Genomic DNA, 6,000 nt, shown 5'->3' on the forward strand with positions numbered 1-6,000 from the left:
GAGGGTCAGTGCTGAGGGAGTGCTGCACTATCAGGGGGTCAGTACTGAGGGAGTGCTGCACTGTCAGAGGGTCAGTGCTGAGGGAGTGCTGCACTGTCAGAGGGTCAGTACTGAGGGAGTGCTGCACTGTCAGAGGGTCAGTACTGAGGGAGTGCTGCACTATCAGAGGGTCAGTACTGAGGGAGTGCTGCACTGTCAGAGGGTCAGTACTGAGGGAGTGCGGCACTATCAGAGGGTCAGTACTGAGGGAGTGCTGCACTGTCAGAGGGTCAGTACTGAGGGAGTGCTGCACTGTCAGAGGGTCAGTACTGAGGGAGTGCTGCACTGTCAGAGGGTCAGTACTGAGGGAGTGCTGCACTGTCAGAGGGGGTCTGTACTGAGGGAGTGCTGCACTGTCAGAGGGTCAGTACTGAGGGAGTGCTGCACTGTCAGAGGGTCAGTACTGAGGGAGTGCTGCACTATCAGAGGGTCAGTACTGAGGAAGTGCTGCACTATCAGAGGGTCAGTACTGAGGAAGTGCTGCACTGTCAGAGGGTCAGTGCTGAGGGAGTGCTGCACTATCAGGGGGTCAGTACTGAGGGCGTGCTGCACTATCAGAGGGTCAGTACTGAGGAAGTGCTGCACTATCAGAGGGTCAGTACTGAGGAAGTGCTGCACTGTCAGAGGGTCAGTACTGAGGGAGTGCTGCACTGTCAGAGGGTCAGTACTGAGGGAGTGCTGCACTGTCAGAGGGTCAGTACTGAGGGAGTGCTGCACTATCAGAGGGTCAGTACTGAGGGAGTGCTGCACTATCAGAGGGTCAGTACTGAGGAAGTGCTGCACTATCAGAGGGTCAGTACTGAGGAAGTGCTGCACTATCAGAGGGTCAGTACTGAGGGAGTGCTGCACTATCAGAGGGTCAGTACTGAGGAAGTGCTGCACTATCAGAGGGTCAGTACTGAGGAAGTGCTGCACTATCAGAGGGTCAGTACTGAGGAAGTGCTGCACTATCAGAGGGTCAGTAGTGAGGAAGTGCTGCACTATCAGTGGGTCAGTACTGAGGGAGTGCTGCACTGTCAGAGGGTCAGTACTGAGGGAGTGCTGCACTGTCAGAGGGTCAGTACTGAGGGAGTGTTGCACTGTCAGAGGGGGTCTGTACTGAGGGAGTGCTGCACTGTCAGAGGGTCAGTACTGAGGGAGTGCTGCACTGTCAGAGGGTCAGTACTGAGGGAGTGCTGCACTATCAGAGGGTCAGTACTGAGGAAGTGCTGCACTATCAGAGGGTCAGTACTGAGGAAGTGCTGCACTGTCAGAGGGTCAGTGCTGAGGGAGTGCTGCACTATCAGGGGGTCAGTACTGAGGGCGTGCTGCACTATCAGAGGGTCAGTACTGAGGAAGTGCTGCACTATCAGAGGGTCAGTACTGAGGAAGTGCTGCACTGTCAGAGGGTCAGTACTGAGGGAGTGCTGCACTGTCAGAGGGTCAGTACTGAGGGAGTGCTGCACTGTCAGAGGGTCAGTACTGAGGGAGTGCTGCACTATCAGAGGGTCAGTACTGAGGGAGTGCTGCACTATCAGAGGGTCAGTACTGAGGAAGTGCTGCACTATCAGAGGGTCAGTACTGAGGAAGTGCTGCACTATCAGAGGGTCAGTACTGAGGAAGTGCTGCACTATCAGAGGGTCAGTACTGAGGAAGTGCTGCACTATCAGAGGGTCAGTACTGAGGGAGTGCTGCACTGTCAGAGGGGCAGTACTGAGGAAGTGCTGCACTATCAGAGGGTCAGTACTGAGGGAGTGCTGCACTGTCAGAGGGGCAGTACTGAGGGAGTGCTGCACTATCAGAGGGTCAGTACTGAGGGAGTGCTGCACTGTCAGAGGGTCAGTACTGAGGAAGTGCTGCACTGTCAGAGGGTCAGTACTGAGGAAGTGCTGCACTATCAGAGGGTCAGTACTGAGGGAGTGCTGCACTATCAGAGGGTCAGTACTGAGGAAGTGCTGCACTATCAGAGGGTCAGTACTGAGGGAGTGCTGCACTGTCAGAGGGTCAGTGCTGAGGGAGCACTGCACTGTCAGAGGGTCAGTACTGAGGGAGCACTGCACTGTCAGAGGGTCAGTACTGAGGGAGTGCTGCACTGTCAGAGGGGGTCTGTACTGAGGGAGTGCTGCACTGTCAGAGGGTCAGTACTGAGGGAGTGCTGCACTGTCAGAGGGTCAGTACTGAGGGAGTGCTGCACTATCAGAGGGTCAGTACTGAGGGAGTGCTGCACTGTCAGAGGGGGTCTGTACTGAGGGAGTGCTGCACTGTCAGAGGGTCAGTACTGAGGGAGTGCTGCACTGTCAGAGGGTCAGTACTGAGGGAGTGCTGCACTGTCAGAGGGTCAGTACTGAGGGAGTGCTGCACTGTCAGAGGGTCAGTACTGAGGAAGTGCTGCATTGTCAGAGGGTCAGTACTGAGGGAGTACAGCACTGTCAGAGGGGCAGTACTGAGGGAGTGCTGCACTGTCAGAGGGTCAGTACTGAGGGAGTGCTGCACTGTCAGAGGGTCAGTACTGAGGGAGTGCTGCACTGTCAGAGGGTCAGTACTGAGGAAGTGCTGCACTGTCAGAGGGTCAGTACTGAGGGAGCACTGCACTGTCAGAGGGTCAGTACTGAGGAAGTGCTGCATTGTCAGAGGGTCAGTACTGAGGGCGTGCTGCACTGTCAGAGGGTCAGTACTGAGGGAGTGCTGCACTGTCAGAGGGTCAGTACTGAGGGAGTGCTGCACTGTCAGAGGGTCAGTACTGAGGGAGTGCTGCACTGTCAGAGGGTCAGTACTGAGGGAGTGCTGCACTGTCAGAGGGTCAGTACTGAGGGAGTGCTGCACTGTCAGAGGGTCAGTACTGAGGAAGTGCTGCACTGTCAGAGGGTCAGTACTGAGGGAGTGCTGCACTATCAGAGGGTCAGTACTGAGGGCGTGCTGCACTATCAGAGGGTCAGTACTGAGGGCGTGCTGCACTATCAGAGGGTCAGTACTGAGGGAGTGCTGCACTGTCAGAGGGTCAGTACTGAGGGAGTGCTGCACTGTCAGAGGGTCAGTACTGAGGAAGTGCTGCACTATCAGAGGGTCAGTACTGAGGGAGCACTGCACTGTCAGAGGGTCAGTACTGAGGGAGTGCTGCACTATCAGAGGGTCAGTACTGAGGGAGTGCTGCACTATCAGAGGGTCAGTACTGAGGGAGCACTGCACTGTCAGAGGGTCAGTACTGAGGGAGTGCTGCACTGTCAGAGGGTCAGTACTGAGGGAGTGCTGCACTGTCAGAGGGTCAGTACTGAGGGAGTGCTGCACTGTCAGAGGGTCAGTACTGAGGGAGTGCTGCACTGTCAGAGGGTCAGTACTGAGGAAGTGCTGCACTGTCAGAGGGTCAGTACTGAGGGAGCACTGCACTGTCAGAGGGTCAGTACTGAGGAAGTGCTGCATTGTCAGAGGGTCAGTACTGAGGGCGTGCTGCACTGTCAGAGGGTCAGTACTGAGGGAGTGCTGCACTGTCAGAGGGTCAGTACTGAGGGGAGTGCTGCACTGTCAGAGGGTCAGTACTGAGGGAGTGCTGCACTGTCAGAGGGTCAGTACTGAGGGAGTGCTGCACTGTCAGAGGGTCAGTACTGAGGGAGTGCTGCACTGTCAGAGGGTCAGTACTGAGGAAGTGCTGCACTGTCAGAGGGTCAGTACTGAGGGAGTGCTGCACTATCAGAGGGTCAGTACTGAGGGCGTGCTGCACTATCAGAGGGTCAGTACTGAGGGCGTGCTGCACTATCAGAGGGTCAGTACTGAGGGAGTGCTGCACTGTCAGAGGGTCAGTACTGAGGGAGTGCTGCACTGTCAGAGGGTCAGTACTGAGGAAGTGCTGCACTATCAGAGGGTCAGTACTGAGGGAGCACTGCACTGTCAGAGGGTCAGTACTGAGGGAGTGCTGCACTATCAGAGGGTCAGTACTGAGGGAGTGCTGCACTATCAGAGGGTCAGTACTGAGGGAGCACTGCACTGTCAGAGGGTCAGTACTGAGGGAGTGCTGCACTGTCAGAGGGTCAGTACTGAGGGAGTGCTGCAGTGTCAGAGGGTCAGTACTGAGGGAGTGCTGCACTGTCAGAGGGTCAGTACTGAGGGAGTGCTGCACTGTCAGAGGGTCAGTACTGAGGGAGTGCTGCACTGTCAGAGGGTCAGTACTGAGGGAGTGCGGCACTGTCAGAGGGTCAGTACTGAGGGAGTGCGGCACTGTCAGAGGGTCAGTACTGAGGAAGTGCAGCACTGTCAGAGGGTCAGTACTGAGGGAGTGCTGCATTGTCAGAGGGTCAGTACTGAGGGAGTGCTGCACTGTCAGAGGGTCAGTACTGAGGGAGTGCTGCACTGTCAGAGGGTCAGTACTGAGGGAGTGCTGCACTGTCAGAGGGTCAGTACTGAGGGAGTGCTGCACTATCAGAGGGTCAGTACTGAGGAAGTGCTGCACTGTCAGAGGGTCAGTACTGAGGGAGTGCTGCACTGTCAGAGGGTCAGTACTGAGGAAGTGCTGCACTGTCAGAGGGTCAGTACTGAGGGAGTGCTGCACTGTCAGAGGGTCAGTACTGAGGGAGTGCTGCACTATCAGAGGGTCAGTACTGAGGAAGTGCTGCACTGTCAGAGGGTCAGTACTGAGGGAGTGCTGCACTGTCAGAGGGTCAGTACTGAGGAAGTGCTGCACTGTCAGAGGGTCAGTACTGAGGGCGTGCTGCACTGTCAGAGGGTCAGTACTGAGGGAGTGCTGCACTGTCAGAGGGTCAGTACTGAGGGCGTGCTGCACTATCAGAGGGTCAGTACTGAGGGAGGGCTGCACTGTCAGAGGGTCAGTACTGAGGGAGTGCTGCACTGTCAGAGGGTCAGTACTGAGGAAGTGCTGCACTGTCAGAGGGTCAGTATTGAGGGCGTGCTGCACTGTCAGAGGGTCAGTACTGAGGGAGTGCTGCACTGTCAGAGGGTCAGTACTGAGGGAGTGCCGCCCTGTCAGAGGGTCAGTACTGAGGGAGTGCTGCACTGTCAGAGGGTCAGTACTGAGGGAGTGCTGCACTATCAGAGGGTCAGTACTGAGGGAGTGCTGTACTATCAGAGGGTCAGTACTGAGGGAGTGCTGCACTGTCAGAGGGTCAGTACTGAGGGAGTGCTGCACTATCAGAGGGTCAGTACTGAGGGCGTGCTGCACTGTCAGAGGGTCAGTACTGAGGGAGTGCTGCACTATCAGAGGGTCAGTACTGAGGAAGTGCTGCACTGTCAGAGGGTCAGTACTGAGGGAGCGCTGCACTGTCAGAGGGTCAGTACTGAGGGAGCGCTGCACTGTCAGAGGGTCAGTACTGAGGGAGCGCTGCACTGTCAGAGGGTCAGTACTGAGGGCGTGCTGCACTGTCAGAGGGTCAGTACTGAGGGAGTGCTGCATTGTCAGAGGGTCAGTACTGAGGGAGCGCTGCATTGTCAGAGGGTCAGTACTGAGGGAGTGCTGCATTGTCAGAGGGTCAGTACTGAGGGAGTGCTGCATTGTCAGAGGGTCAGTACTGAGGAAGTGCCACACTGTCAGAGGGTCAGTGCTGAGGGAGTGCTGCACTGTCAGAGGGTCAGTACTGAGGGAGTGCTGCATTGTCAGAGGGTCAGTACTGAGGAAGTGCCACACTGTCAGAGGGTCAGTACTGAGGGAGTGCTGCACTGTCAGGGGGTCAGTACTGAGGGAGTGCTGCACTGTCAGAGGGTCAGTACTGAGGGAGTGCCGCACTGTCAGAGGGTCAGTACTGAGGGAGTGCCGCACTGTCAGAGGGTCAGTACTGAGGGAGTGCTGCACTATCAGAGGGTCAGTACTGAGGGAGTGCTGTACTATCAGAGGGTCAGTACTGAGGGAGTGCTGCACTGTCAGAGGGTCAGTACTGAGGGAGTGCTGCACTATCAGAGGGTCAGTACTGAGGGCGTGCTGCACTGTCAGAGGGTCAGTACTGAGGGAGTGCTGCACTGTCAGAGGGTCAGTACTGAGGG

The 6,000-nt window shown here is 56.5% G+C and overlaps 1 protein-coding gene across 1 annotated transcript in view; it reads right to left on the minus strand.

The window, feature by feature from the left end:
- LOC119962280 (collagen alpha-1(XVIII) chain-like) overlaps positions 1–6,000 on the minus strand; it is a 126,211-nt gene that overhangs the window by 16,668 nt on the left and 103,543 nt on the right. The window lies entirely within an intron of this gene.

Source organism: Scyliorhinus canicula, chromosome 2 (genome assembly GCF_902713615.1).
Source record: "Scyliorhinus canicula chromosome 2, sScyCan1.1, whole genome shotgun sequence".
In the NCBI taxonomy this organism is placed as follows: Eukaryota; Metazoa; Chordata; class Chondrichthyes; order Carcharhiniformes; family Scyliorhinidae; genus Scyliorhinus; species Scyliorhinus canicula.